At 49.1% G+C, this 15,375-nt stretch overlaps 1 protein-coding gene across 2 annotated transcripts in view; it reads left to right on the top strand.

The window, feature by feature from the left end:
* The first annotated feature begins 3,306 nt into the window (after window positions 1–3,306).
* Window positions 3,307–15,375, top strand: part of CALCOCO2 (calcium binding and coiled-coil domain 2) — a 171,878-nt gene continuing 159,809 nt past the window's right edge. The window contains exon 1 of one of the 2 annotated variants that reach the window (XM_063959598.1): window positions 3,307–3,412. The gene's annotated coding sequence lies outside the window, so the exon portion shown is untranslated. The remainder of the gene's footprint in view (window positions 3,413–15,375) is intronic. The other variant, XM_063959599.1, reaches the window with a different exon arrangement.

Here is a 15,375-nt window from a genome sequence, read left to right as displayed (position 1 = left end):
CCTGCACATAGGCATAGTCTCCCCCTCCCTGCACATAGGCATAGTCTCCCCCCTCCGTGCACATATCCATAGTCTCCCCCTCCCTGCACATAGGCATAGTCTCCCCCTCCCTGCACATAGGCATAGTCTCCCCCCTCCGTGCACATATCCATAGTCTCCCCCTCCCTGCACATAGGCATAGTCTCCCCCCTCCCTGCACATAGCCATAGTCTCCCCCCTGCACATAGGCATAGTCTCCCCCCTCCCTGCACATATCCATAGTCTCCCCTCCCTGCACATATCCATAGTCTCCCACTCCCTGCACATAGGCATAGTCTCCCCCCCTCCCTGCACATATCCATAGTCTCCCCCCTGCACATATACAGTCTCCCCCCTCCCTGCACATATCCATAGTCTCCCCCCCTGCACATAGGCATAGTCTCCCCTCCCTGCACATAGGCATAGTCTCCCCTCCCTGCACATAGGCATAGTCTCCCCACTCTCTGCACATATCCATAGTCATCGTCCCCTGCACATAGGCATAGCTTCCCCCCTCCCTGCACATATCCATAGTCTCCCTTCCCTGCACATAGGCATAGTCTCCCCACTCTCTGCACATATCCATAGCCCCCCCTCCCCCCTGCACATAGGCAAAGTCTCCCAACTCTCAGCACATATCCATAGTTTCCCCTCCTGCACATAGGCGTAGTCTCCCCCCTCCCTGCACAATGTCTTTCCCCTCCCTGCTTATAGTCCTCTCCCCTCAAAGAACATATCCGTAATATGTATACCTAGTGTGATGAGCTGGGCATCACCTGGGCTGAAGGGTCGCACAGTAGGCAGAAACACCACACTTCCGCACCGCACCACACTTTCTGAAGAAAGTAAAAGTAAACTACAGCTCCCAGCAACCCTTGCTTGCAGGAGCTCCCGACAGCAAGGGCTGCTGGTAACTTTAGTTTATTTTCATTTTCTTCACTAGTGCATTGCAGTGCCGAACACCGGCGCTTGTTCCTGAATACTGTGCGATCCTCCAGCACAGGAGATGCCACTACTAAGTGATTCCTCCCATTGGCTGAGGGTGGCACTGCCGGGCAGCGCCCCCTCCTTGGCTGGCGCCCCTGGCAAGTGCCATCCTGGCCAATGGGTAGATACACCACTGACCCCAAGTAATGTGAAAACCCCAAACAGTTCATGTTTTCCAGGTCTCCTCACAGAATCGCAAGTGAAATCATTAGCTGCACCTGTGGATCTTTTAAAATGCATCAGTGAGTAATGAGTACACCTGTGCACCTGCTGGGTGACATGGAAAACATGAACTGTTTGGGGTCCTGAGGCCCGAGTTTGAGAATTACTGGTGTAGAGTATGGGGCTAATTCCAAGTTGATCGCAGCAGGAAATTTTTTAGCAATTGGGCAAAACCATGTGCACTGCAGGGGGGGCAGATATAACATTTGCAGAGAGAGTTAGATTTGGGTGGGTTATTTTGTTTCTATGCAGGGTAAATACTGGCTGCTTTATTTTTACACTGCAATTTAGATTGCAGATTGAACACACCCCACCCAAATCTAACTCTCTCTGCACATGTTATATCTGCCCCCCCCCTGCAGTGCACATGGTTTTGCCCAATTACTAACAAACTTGAAGCTGCGATCAACTCAGAATTACCCCCTATGAGCAGTGTGAAAATCAGCAACTGTAGGCGCTTTGGATACCACTCCGAATCTGGGGGGTTATTCAGGTTTGTTAGCAAAGCAAAAAAGCACACTAATGGGCAATACTATGGGCACTGCAGGTAGGGCACATGTAACGTACAGAGAAATTTAGATTTGGGTGTGTTATATTGTTTCTGTGCAGGGTTAATACTGGTTGCTTTATTTTTACACTGCAATGTAGGTTTCACTTTGAACACACCCCACCCAAATCTAACTCTCTCTGCACATGTTATATCTGCCCCCCCTGCAGTGCACATGGGTGGTCATTCCGAGTTGTTCGCTCGCTGCTATTTTTAGCAGAGTTGCTAATAGGCTAAAATCCGGCAGTTCTGGGCATGCATATGCACAGCAGAGCGCACGCGCTAAGCAATTTTACACAAAACTATGCTATTTTACTCACGGGCGAACTAAGCTTTTCAGTCGCTCTGTTGATCGGAGAATGATTGACAGGAAGTGGGTGTTTCTGGGTGGTAACTGAGCGTTTTCCAGGAGTGTGCTAAAAAACGCAGGCGTGCCGGCAGAAAACGCAGGTGTGCCAGCAGAAAACGCAGGAGTGGCTGGAGAAATGGTGGAGTGGCTGGTCAAACGCAGGGCGTGTTTGTGACGTCAAACCAGGAACTAAACGGACAGGTGATTGCAATCTAGGAGTAGGTCTGGAGCTAATCAGAAACTGCAAGGAAATATTTAATAGCAGAATTGCTAATCTTTCGTTAGCAATTCTGCTATGCTAAGATACACTCCCAGAGGGCGGCGGCTTTGCGTTTGCATTGCTGCTAAAAGTAGCTAGCGAGCGAATAACTCGGAATGACCACCATGGGCCCTCATTCCGAGTTGATCGCTCGCTAGCTGCTTTTAGCAGCATTGCACACGCTAGGCCGCCGCCCTCTGGGAGTGTATCTTAGCTTAGCAGAAGTGCAAACGAAAGGTTAGCAGAACTGCTCGTAAAAATTTTCATGCAGTTTCTGAGCAGCTTCAGACCTACTCCTACCTTGCGATCACCTCAGTCAGTTTAGTTCCTGCTTTGACGTCACAAACACGCCCTGCGTTTGGCCAGCCACTCCCCCGTTTCCCCAGGCACGCCTGCGTTTTTTAGCACACTCCCAGAAAACGCTCAGTTACCACCCAGAAACACCCACTTCCTGTCAATCACTCACCGATCAACAGAGCGACAGAAAAGCGTCGTTCGACCTTGTGTAAAACTGCATAGTTTTGTGTGAAAGTACTTTGCGCATGCGTACTGCGGCCCATACGCATGCGCAGAAATGCAGCTTTTTCACCTAATCGCCGCACTGCGACCGATAGCAGCTAGCGAACAACTCGGAATGAGGGCCATGGTTTTGCCCATTAGTGTGCTTTTATTATTTGGTAACAAACCTGAATAAGGCCCCTGGTCTTTTATGCAGTTCATACATTTATTGAAATCAGTCAAAGGGTTAATCTTTTTTCCAATCTATTTTAGTCATTTTATAAATCTAGTCATGACATAGGACTCAGGAGCGACTGATTGTGCTGCTGCATAAGTAGTTTCACTACTTTCAAGAAAGCAGCAGTGATAGCAACTCCAATCACATGTGAATCAGGGCCATAGATCTACACATGTAAATCACTGACACTCCCCACAGTTTATATTCTATCACTTCCTTGTTGCCCTGCCCAGTAAGTAAAATGAAACTGAAAGCTACAGACTACTAGACATCTGCGACACATCTATTAGACTGGTAGGTATTTACTTCCTTATATACATATATATCAAATATAAATTCTCTTTCCAATTCCAAGGCCACAAAGTTTCTTTAGAAATGTATGTAATACTGATTGTAAAATGTCACACTGTATATATGGCTCTCAAGACCCACGTCTTCATCAAACCCAGCCATCTCTCATCCTATCCCTCTGTTACATGCTCAGTTCTACACCATTTCTCATCTGAACCCTCTGCTACGTGGCTTCCTTCTACCATCCCTATCTGTGTCACCCCTATCTGTCTGCCCCTCTTCACAATGGGGGTTATTCCGAGTTGTTCGCTCGGTATTTTTTTTCGCATCGCAGCGATTTTCCGCTTAGTGCGCATGCGCAATGTCCGCAGTGCGACTGCGCCAAGTAAATTTGCTATGCAGTTAGAAATTTTACTCACGGCTTTTTCATCGTTCTGGTGATCGTAGTGTGATTGACAGGAAGTGGGTGTTACTGGGCGGAAACTGGCCGTTTTATGGGTGTGTGCGGAAAAATGCTACCGTTTCTGGGAAAAACGCGGGAGTGGCTGGAGAAACGGAGGAGTGTCTGGGCGAACGCTGGGTGTGTTTGTGACGTCAAACCAGGAACGACAAGCACTGAACTGATCGCAGATGCCGAGTAAGTCTGGAGCTACTCAGAAACTGCTAAGAGAGGTGTAATCGCAATTTCTCTGACGTCCTAGTGGATGCTGGGAACTCCGTAAGGACCATGGGGAATAGCGGCTCCGCAGGAGACTGGGCACATCTAAAGAAAGCTTTAGGATCACCTGGTGTGCACTGGCTCCTCCCCCTATGACCCTCCTCCAAGCCTCAGTTAGATTTCTGTGCCCGACGAGAAGGGTGCACACTAGGGGCTCTCCTGAGCTCTCTGTGAAAGTTTTAGTTTAGGTTTATTATTTTCAGTGAGACCTGCTGGCAACAGGCTCACTGCATCGAGGGACTAAGGGGAGAAGAAGCGAACTCACCTGCGTGCAGAGTGGATTGGGCTTCTTAGGCTACTGGACATTAGCTCCAGAGGGACGATCACAGGTTCAGCCTGGATGGGTCACCGGAGCCGCGCCGCCGTCCCCCTTACAGAGCCAGAAGAGCGAAGAGGTCCGGAAAAATCGGCGGCAGAAGACGATCCTGTCTTCAGATAAGGTAGCGCACAGCACGCAGCTGTGCGCCATTGCTCTCAGCACACTTCACACTCCGGTCACTGAGGGTGCAGGGCGCTGGGGGGGGCAGCGCCCTGAGACGCAATAAATCGATTAAAAAACCTTATATGGCTAAAATAAATGCATCACATATAACTCCTGGGCTATATGGATGCATTTAACCCCTGCCAAAACATACAGAAAAAGGATGATAAGGACGCCGAGAAAGGGGCGGAGCCTATCTCCTCAGCACACTGGCGCCATTTTCCCTCACAGCTCAGTTGGAGGGAAGCTCCCTGGCTCTCCCCTGCAGTCACTACACTACAGAAAGGGGTTAAAAAAGAGAGGGGGGCACAAATTAGGCGCAGTATATAACAATACAGCAGCTATAAAGGGAAAAACACTTATATAAGGTTATCCCTGTATATATATATATAGCGCTCTGGTGTGTGCTGGCAAACTCTCCCTCTGTCTCCCCAAAGGGCTAGTGGGGTCCTGTCCTCTATCAGAGCATTCCCTGTGTGTGTGCTGTGTGTCGGTACGTTGGTGTCGACATGTATAAGGAGAAAAATGATGAGGAGACGGAGTAGAGTGTCTGTCTGATATTGTGTTGTCACCCCCTAGGGGGTCGACACCTGAGTGGATGTACTGTTGAAATTGCGTGACAGTGTCAGCTTTGTATAAAAGACAGTGGTTGACATGAGACAGCCGGCTACTCAGCTTGTGCATGTCCAGACGTCTCATACAGGGGCCCTAAAGCGCCCGTTACCTCAGATACAGACGCCGACAGGGGTACTGACTCCTGTGTCGACGGTGAAGAGACAACCGTGATTTCCAATAGGGCCACACATTGCATGATTGAGGCAATGGAAAAAGTTTACACTTTTCTGATAATATGAATACCACCAAAAAAAAAAAAAGGGGTATTATGTTTGGTGAGGAAAAACTTCCTGTAGTTTTCCTGAATCTGAGAAATAAAATGAGGTGTGTGATGATGCGTGGGTTTCCCCCCGATAACAATTGATATTTTCTAAAAAGTTATTGGCAGTATACCTTTTCCCGCCAGAGGTTAGGGTGCGTTGGGAAACACCCCCTAGGGTGGATAAAGCGCTCACACGCTTGTAAAAACAAGGGCTCTACCCTCTCCTGAGATGGCCGCCCTTAAGGATCCTGCTGATAGAAAGCAGGAGCGTATCCTAAAATGTATTTACACACATACTGGTGTTATACTGCGACCAGCAATCGCCTCAGCCTGGATGTGCAGTGCTGGGTTGGCGTGGTCGGATTCCCTGACTGGAAATATGATATCCTAGATAAGGACAGTATATTATTGCCTATAGAGCAATTAAAAGATGCATTTCTATATATGCAGGATGCACAGCGGAATATTTGCCGACTGGCATCAAGTATAAGTGCGTTGTCCAATTATTCCAGTAAAGTGGTCAGGTGATGCGGATTCCAAACGGCATTTGGAAGTATTGCCTTAAAAGAGGGGATGTACCCCAGGTCGCCTCTCAAAATAAGACGCCGTATTATCAGGCGCAGTCCTGGTTGGCAAGCGGACAAAAGGGTTCCTCTTTTCTGCTCGTGACAGAGGGAGAGGAAAATGGCTGCAGAGATCAGCCAGTTCCAAGGAACAGAAACCCTTTTCCGCCGCTGCCAAGCCCTCAGTATGACGCTAGGGCTTTACAAATTCAGGCACGGTGGGGTCCCGTTCTCAATGAATTTCAGTGCGCAGTGGGCTCACTCGCAAGTAGACCCCTGGATCCTTCAGATAATATTTCAGGGGTACAAATTGGAATTCGAGACGTATTCCCCTCGCCGTTTCCAAAAGTCTGTTTTACCGACGTCTCCCGCTGACAGGGAGGCAGTTTTGGAAGCCATTCACAAGCTGTATTCCCAGCAGGTGATAATCAAGGTACCCCTCCTGCAACAGGGAACGGGGTATTGTTCCACACTATTGTGGTACCGAAGCCAGACGGCTCGGTGAGACCGATTTTAAAATCTAAAATCTAAAATCTTTGAACACTTGCATACAGAGGTTCAAATTCAAAATTGAGTCACTCAGAGCAGTGATTGCAAACCTGGAAGAAGGGGACTACATGATGTCTCGGGACATCAAGGAGGCTTACCTTCATGTCAAAATTTACCCTTCTCACCAAGGGTATTTCAGGTTATGGTACAGAACTGTATCAGTTTGGACGCTGCCGTAGGGATGGTCCACGGCACCCCGGGTCTTTACTGAAGTAATGACCGAAATGATGATATTCCTTCGAAGGAAGGGAATTTTAGTTATCCTTTACTTGGACGATTCCCTGATAAGGGTAAGATCCAGGGAACAGTTGGAGATCGGTGTAGCACTATATCAGGTAGTGTTGCGGCAGCACGATTGGATTTTCAATATTCCAAAATCGCAGCTGTTTCCGACGACTTGTCTTCTGTTCCTAGGGATGATTCTGGACATAGTCCAGAAAGAAGGTGCTTCTCCCGGAGGAGAAAGCCAGGGAGTTATCCGAGCTAGTCAGGAACCTCCTAAAACCAAACCAAGTCTCAGTGCATCAATGCACAAGGGTTCTGGGTAAAAATGGGGCTTCCTACGAAGCAATCCCATTCGGCAGATTCCACGCACAGTGGAACCTTCTGGACAAATGGTCCGGGTCGCATCTTCAGATGCTTCAGCGGATAACCCTGTCACCAGGGACAAGGGTATCCCTCCTGTGGTGGTTGCAGAGTGCTCATCTTCTAGAGGGCCGCAGATTCGGCATTCGGGACTGGGTCCTGGTGGCCACGGATGCCAGCCTGCGAGGCTGGGGAGCAGTCACACAGGGAAGGAATTTCCAGGGCTTATGGTCAAGCCTGGAGACATCTCTTCATATAAACATTCTGGAACTAAGGGCCATTTACAATGCCCTAAGTCAAGCGAAACCCCTGCTTCAGGGTCAGGCGGTATTGATCCAATCGGACAACATCACGTCAGTCGCCCACGTAAACAGACAGGGCGGCACGAGAAGCAGGAGGGCAATGGCAGAAGCTGCAAGGATTTTCGCTGGGCGGAAAATCATGTGATAGCACTGTCAGCAGTGTTCATTCCGGGAGTGGACAACTGGGAAGCAGACTTCCTCAGCAGACACGACCTTCACCCGGGAGAGTGGGGACTTCACCCAGAAGTCTTCCACCTGATTGTAAACCGTTGGGAAAAACAAAAGGTGGACATAATGGCGTCCCGTCTAAACAAAAAACTAGACAGATATTGCGCCAGGTCAAGGGACCCTCAGGCAATAGCGGTGGACGCTCTGGTAACACCGTGGGTGTACCAGTCAGTGTATGTGTTCCCTCCTCTGCCCCTCATACCAAAAGTACTGAGAATCATAAGAAGGAGAGGAGTAAGAACTATACTCGTGGTTCCGGATTGGCCAAGAAGGACTTGGTATCCGGAACTTCAAGAGATGCTCACGGACGAACCGTGGCCTCTACCTCTAAGAAAGGACCTGCTCCAGCAAGGGCCTTGTCTGTTCCAAGACTTACTGCGGCTGCGTTTGACGGCATGGCGGTTGAACGCCGGATCCTGAAGATCCCTACCCTGGTCAAGGCCAGGAAAGACGTAACCGCAAGACATTATCACCGCATTTGGCGAAAATATGTTGCGTGGGGTGAGGCCAAGAAGGCCCCTACAGAGGAATTTCAACTGGGTCGTTTCCTCCATTTCCTGCAAACAGGACTGTCTATGGGCCTAAAATTAGGGTCCATTAAGGTTCAAATTTCGGCCCTGTCGATTTTCTTCCAAAAAGAACTGGCTTCAGTGCCTGAAGTTCAGACATTTGTAAAAGGGGTACTGCATATACAGTCTCCTTTTGTGCCTCCAGTGGCACCTTGGGGATCTCAATGTTGTGTTGAGTTTCCTAAAGTCACATTGGTTTGAACCACTCACCACTGTGGACTTAAAATATCTCACATGGAAGTGACGAGTTAGCCCTGGTTTCAGCCAGGCGGGTGTCAGAATTGGCGGCTTTATCATATAAAAGCCCTTACTTAATATTTCATTCTGAAAGGGCAGAATTGAGGACTAGTCCTCAAATTTTCTACCTAAGGTGGTTTCTGCATTTCACATGAACCAACCTATTGTGGTACCTGCGGCTACTAAGGACTTGGAGGATTCCAAGTTGCTTGACGTGGTCAAGCAAATACATCTTTCCAGGACGGCTGGAGTCAGAAAATCTGACTCGCTGTTTATCCTGTATGCACCCAAAAAACTGGGTGCTCCTGCTTCTAAGCAGACGATTGCTCGTTGGATTTGTAGTACAATTCAGCTTGCACATTCTGTGGCAGGCCTGCCACAGCCAAAAATCTTAAAATGCCCACTCCACAAGGAAGGTGGGCTCATCTTGGGCAGCTGCCCGAGGGGTCTCGGCTTTACAACTTTGCCGAGCAGTTACTTGGTCAGGAGCAAATACGTTTGTAAAATTCTACAAATTTGATATCTTGGCTGAGGAGGACCTGGAGTTCTCTCATTCGGTGCTGCAGAGTCATCCGCACTCTCCCGCCCGTTTGGGAGCTTTGGTATAATCCCCATGGTCCTTACGGAGTTCCCAGCATCCACTAGGACGTCAGAGAAAATAAGAATTTACTTACCGATAATTCTATTTCTCGTAGTCCGTAGTGGATGCTGGGCGCCCATTCCAAGTGCGGATTGTCTGCAATACTGGTACATAATTATTGTTACCAAAAAATTCGGGTTATTGTTGTAGTGAGCCATCTTTTCTAGAGGCTCCTCTATTATCATGCTGTTAACTGGGTTCAGATCACAAGTTGTACAGTGTGATTGGTGTGGCTGGTATGAGTCTTACCCGGGATTCAAAATCCTTCCTTATTGTGTACGCTCGTCCGGGCACAGTATCCTAACTGAGGCTTGGAGGAGGGTCATAGGGGGAGGAGCCAGTGCACACCAGGTGATCCTAAAGCTTTCTTTAGATGTGCCCAGTCTCCTGCGGAGCCGCTATTCCCCATGGTCCTTACGGAGTTCCCAGCATCCACTACGGACTACGAGAAATAGAATTATCGGTAAGTAAATTCTTATTATTGCGAATACGTCGTTCGCAATTTTAAGAAGCTAAGATTCACTCCCAGTAGGCGTGAGTAAATCTGCTAAAAGCAGCTTGCGAGCGAACAACTCGGAATGAGGGCCAATGTAAGCTCACACGAGCAGGACCCTCTCCGCTCATGGGCTTTTCCCTTTCTTAGACTATTTTCTTCTCCATACTCCATATAACAGCACCTTACCCTCGGTTTCTGACACTCAAACGATTATTTCAGTGTCCTGTCCCTGGATGCAGCAATTTTAATATACCGTGTACTTGTCCTGCAGGTATACGTTTAATTTACAGGCTGTCGGGATCCCGACAGTCAAGGTACCGACGCCGGAATCCTGACAGGTGGCAATGCTGGCAGCTGGAATACTGGTGCAACAAGACTATTCCCACTTGTGGGTGTCCACTGCACCCATAGAGTGGGCATAGAACCTGTGGCGAGTGCAGCGAGCCACTGAGGCCACAGCGAGCCCGCAAGGGGACTCTTTGCGCTGGATGCCACTGTCGGTATATTGATGGTACGCTTCCTGGAAGCCGGTAAATCCTACTGAACCCATCCTGCATTGTCTCGTACTGTAAGTTGCAGTTTTCTTGTTTTGCTAATTTGTTTAGTACTTTGTTAGGCGCTGCAGCAACCTTGTGGCGCCATATAAATAAATGTTAATAATAATAATATTAAAACAAATCAGCTCTCCCTGACTCTCCCTTTACCATATTATACTTATATTGGGTGCCCGCACAAAAGTAAATGCATACAATGTCCGTGAGGTGCAGCACTACAGATGTCTAATCCAATCACTTTACAGTGGCATAAATTATGGCAACGTTTCAATGCCCTTTATTTTGTGGCATTTTTGTCAGATCAAAGGTTTTTAAACTGATGAAAATGCAGCGGAATTGGATTGGACATCAGGAGTGCTGCACCTCACGGACATTGGAGGTCATTCCGAGTTGATCGCTCGATGGCTAGTTTTAGCAACCGTGCAACTGCATTGTCGCCGCCCACCGGGGAGTGTATTTTCGCTTTGCAGAAGTGTGAACGCCTGTGCAGCAGAGCGCCTGCAAAATAATTTTGTGCAAAACAAGACCAGCCCTGTAGTTACTCTCCGTGTGCGTTGATTCTTACGACGGAGGGACGGCTTTTGACATCACACACCCGCCCAGCGAACGCCCAGTCATGCCTGCGTTTTTTTAAGTACTCCCTGAAAACGGTCAGCTGACACCCAGAAACGCCCACTTCATGTCAATCTTCCTGCGTTCGGCCGTGCGACAGGAATGTTCGTTACACTCTGTGCAAACCCACGATGCTCATTGTACCCATACGACGCGCCTGCGCATTGCGGTGCATACTCATGCGCAGAAATGCCAAATATTAGCCTGATCGCTGCACTGCAAACAACGGCAGCTAGCGATCAACTCGGAATGACCCCCATTGTATGTATGGATGTGTGTATATATAATCGATTGATCTTTATGATTGCAGATAAGTAGTGGAAAATGATGTATAAATGTTATCATAAGTAAGATCATTGAGTTAAGCCTGTGTTTGTCAGGTACAGCAACAGAAATCTTGACCCAGAACGGGTTCTGCATTCTGATACAAGTGCCTCAGCCTGATTGAAAGGCATTCACGGGTAGGGGGCGGCCAGCGTTGCTGGAAACAGGGGTGTGTCACCCCTGTTTTTTGGGAGTGGCGAGGCCAAGGAAACACAGTTTTCTTGGCCTTGCAAGCTGCCCTGCAACGACAAGCCTGAGTAGCACAGTGGTAGCTGCTTAATCACTCTGGCAATACTTATCAGATGCATGAAATGGGACCGGTCACAGCAAACAGAAAGGGGGGTGCATTTTCCCCTCTGATATACCCCTGCACACCAACTAATACTTGTAACAATACTATATGGTGATAGAATTTCATAGATATTTTGTACAATATATTTGCAAATACATGATACGCTGCCAAGCCCCTTCACGGCTTCTCTGATTATTGGCAGTCCCTATACTACAAGCTAGTCCAGTGCAGTATTATTGTTAGTAATAACCTCTGCATTGTACAAACTGTGACTATCTGTGTGCATTAGATAGCTGAGTGGTGTCCATTTCGTGTCTTTCACTCAACTTGCTATCCCTATATTCTATAACCTGAGGGGGCTTGGTGCGTCAGGTTTTTATATTGATATAGGATTTTCACAAAGATATACTTTAATACGTATTTTTCTCTCTGTGATTTAGTCACCATATCTCTCCTTTATCTCTGCTGGTGCTGACTACACTGCGAAGGGGTTTGGGTCAGAGGTATTGTGCTGCTGCCAATTGTACTGTGTTACCTGATAAGTTATATCATGTCTGCTTCTGAGGGTAACGGTTCTGGGGCTGAACACACTGCCGGCGTTGCTGAAGCCACAGATCCCTATGAGGAGAATATAGCAGCGGTGGGCTCTGGTTCTGGGGGCTCCTTGCCCCCCAGTGGGACTGTGGCAACGGAGGTACATAATGACCCAATGTGGGCCGCTTCTTCCACGCTTCTACATACGCTAGTTAATAAACTAACACCCACTATGGGACCCCCTATACCGGTACAACCGTATGTGGTCCCTGCAGCTAACCCGCCATGGGCGGACGATTTATCTGCTCAAATGAAGAAGTTGAACCAATCCCTGACTACTAAAAAGTCTGACCATCGCTCGTCTAAGTCCAAGGGGTCCTCTAAGCGAGCGCTTGTCTCCTCACAATCCACTGCTGTCACTGACACCTCGTCTGATGAAGACGGCACTTACACTGACCCCACAGGTTCTGACTCAGATACTGCTGATGGGGAGGGTAGTTTACATGTGGATGTTCCTGATCTTTTGGAGGCTATTAAATTAATTCTACAGATTACGGATGATCCCGAGCCATCCGTCCCTCCTAAGAAACCAGATAGGTTCAAGCGTCAGAAGGTGGTTAAATAAGTTTTACCTCACTCTGACCACCTAGTGGATATACGTCAGGAACCCTGGGAAAACCCGGGTACGAAGTTTGTGCCTCAAAAGGAGATGCTGGCTCGCTATCCCCTCACACCAGAGCTGTCTAAGAATTGGGAAACGCCTCCTCCAGTAGACTCACATGTGGCTAGGATGGTGGTTTCCTCAGCTCTACCTGTCACTACCGTCACGTCTCTAAAAGAGCCTACGGATAAACGTGTGGAGGGTTGTCTGAAAGCGATTTACACCCTCACGGGTGCTGCACAAAGGCCCACTATTGCAGCAACATGGGCTGCAGAGGCTATTGAAGCATGGGCCTTGGAGTTGGAAGCTGAAATCTCCTCTGACCATGCTAGACAATGCTTGTCATATATTGTCACAGCTTCTCGCTACATTAAAGAGGCGGCTTCTGATGCCGGTATCCTAACAGCCAAGGCCTCTACTACGTCAGTCCTGGCTCGCCGGATATTGTGGCTGAGATCCTGGTCTGTGGATCTGGATTCTAGAAAAACCCTGGAGGTACTCCCTTTCAAGGGAGATATTCTGTTTGGGGAGCACTTAAATAAGATAGTGGCTGACTTGGCTACTGCCAAAACTGCCTGTCTGCCAAGTACCGCTCCTTCTGTGTCGAAGGCTAAAGGTACTTCCTTTCGCCCCTTTCGTCCTTCAGGTAAAGCAAAAGGTCAGGCGTACAACAAGCAGGCCCGCACTTCCAAACCTGGTAAGCCAAAGCCCAAAAGAGCCTGGGCGGCCCGTCAGCCAGCTTCCAAGGCCGATAAGCCTGCCGCATGACGGGGCGGGCCTCCCCCTGGGGGATCCCAGGGTGGGGGGCCAGCTTCTAGGGTATACCCAGGAATGGTTGAAGACCACTTCAGATGCCTGGGTACGGGAAGTCTTCACTCGAGGTTACGCCATAGCCTTCAAAAACCGACCCCCTCATCGATTTTGCCAGACAGACGTCCCGTTGCACCAGACAAAGGCAAACACTCTGCATTCGGTGGTACAGACCCTCCTGGATACAGGAGTCGTAGTACAGGTGCCTCTTGCGCAGAGGGGCCGGGGGTACTATTCTCCGCTGTTTCTAGTCCCGAAACCGAATGGGTCTTCCCGGCCCATTCTCAACCTCAAGGCATTGAACAGGTTTGTGAAGATTTCCAAGTTCCGTATGGAAACCCTTCGTTCTATAGTTCTGGCCTTGGAACCTGGGGACTACATGGTCTCCCTGGACATACAGGATGCTTACCTGCATATTCCTATAGCAGCGTCACATCAGCAATACCTGAGGTTTGCTATTGGCAACCTCCATTACCAGTTTTGGGTGTTACCTTTTGGTTTAACAACGGCTCCGCGAGTCTTCACCAAAGTCATGGCGGTGATAACGGTGGTACTCCGCCGTCCAGGGGTCAGGATACTGCCGTATCTGGACGACTTGTTAATCCTGGCAAATTCCCCAGAACTTCTCCTATGTCATCTAGATTTGACGGTCCGGTTTCTACAAGCCCACGGGTGGCTCATCAATTGGAAGAAATCCTCCCTGATCCCTACTTAGAGCATGGTGCATCTGGGAGCGCTATTGGACACTCACAACCAGAGGTTGTTCTTGTGTCAGGAGAAAGTCGTGAAGTTTCAGGACAGGATTCTTTGCTTCCTTTCTCGTCCGCAACTGTCGATACATTCGGCGATGCAGGTGCTGGGCCTCATGGTATCAGCATTCGACATGGTGGAGTATGCTCAATTCCATTCTCGCCCCCTTCCAGAGGCTGATCCTAGCCAAGTGGGACGGCCTGCCTCACCGGATCAGGTCTCAAATGATCTCATTGACTCCGGAGGTCCGTCTGTCGCTGCTCTGGTGGCTCCGGGACCAACAATTGTGCAGGGGCCGTCCCTTCTGGATATCCAACTGGGTCCTGTTGATGACAGATGCCAGTCTAAGAGGTTGGGGCGCGGTACTGGAGCAACACTCCAGGGTCGGTGGACCAAGGAGGAGTCCCTCCTCTCAATCAACATTCTGGAATTGCGGGCGGTCTTCAATGCATTGAACCTAGCCCAGCATTTAATTCAGAACCGTCCTGTTCAAGTGCAGTCGGACAACGCCACCACAGTGGCTTACATAAATCATCAAGGCGGCACTCGAAGCCGTCTGGCAATGAGGGAAGTCTCACAGATTCTACATTGGGCGGAACGCCATCTACCGGCCATATCGGCAATCTTCATTCCGGGAGTCCTGAATTGGGAAGCGGACTTTCTCAGTCATCAGGACGTACATGCCGGTGAGTGGGGCCTCCATTCAAAATTATTTCAACTCCTAGTGGAAAAGTGGGGTCTTCCAGACGTAGATCTGATGGCGTCTCGACACAATCACAAGGTTCCGGTCTTCAGAGCAAGGACAAGGGATCCTCAAGCAGCATTCGTGGATGCGCTGGCGGTGCTGTGGAGGTTTCGGCTGCCATATGTGTTCCCTCCGGTGTCACTCCTGCCCAGGGTAATTCGGAAGTTCAAGCAAGAAAAAATAAGATTTTACTCACCGGTAAATCTATTTCTCGTAGTCCGTAGTGGATGCTGGGAACTCCGTAAGGACCATGGGGAATAGACGGGCTCCGCAGGAGACTGGGCACTCTAAAAGAAAGATTAGGTACTATCTGGTGTGCACTGGCTCCTCCCACTATGACCCCCCTCCAGACCTCAGTTAGGATACTGTGCCCGGAAGAGCTGACACAATAAGGAAGGATTTTGAATCCCGGGTAAGACTCATACCAGCCACACCAATC

The sequence above is a fragment of the Pseudophryne corroboree genome, chromosome 3, assembly GCF_028390025.1.
Source record: "Pseudophryne corroboree isolate aPseCor3 chromosome 3, aPseCor3.hap2, whole genome shotgun sequence".
Taxonomy (NCBI): domain Eukaryota; kingdom Metazoa; phylum Chordata; class Amphibia; order Anura; family Myobatrachidae; genus Pseudophryne; species Pseudophryne corroboree.
This window is presented reverse-complemented; position numbering and strand designations above follow the sequence as displayed.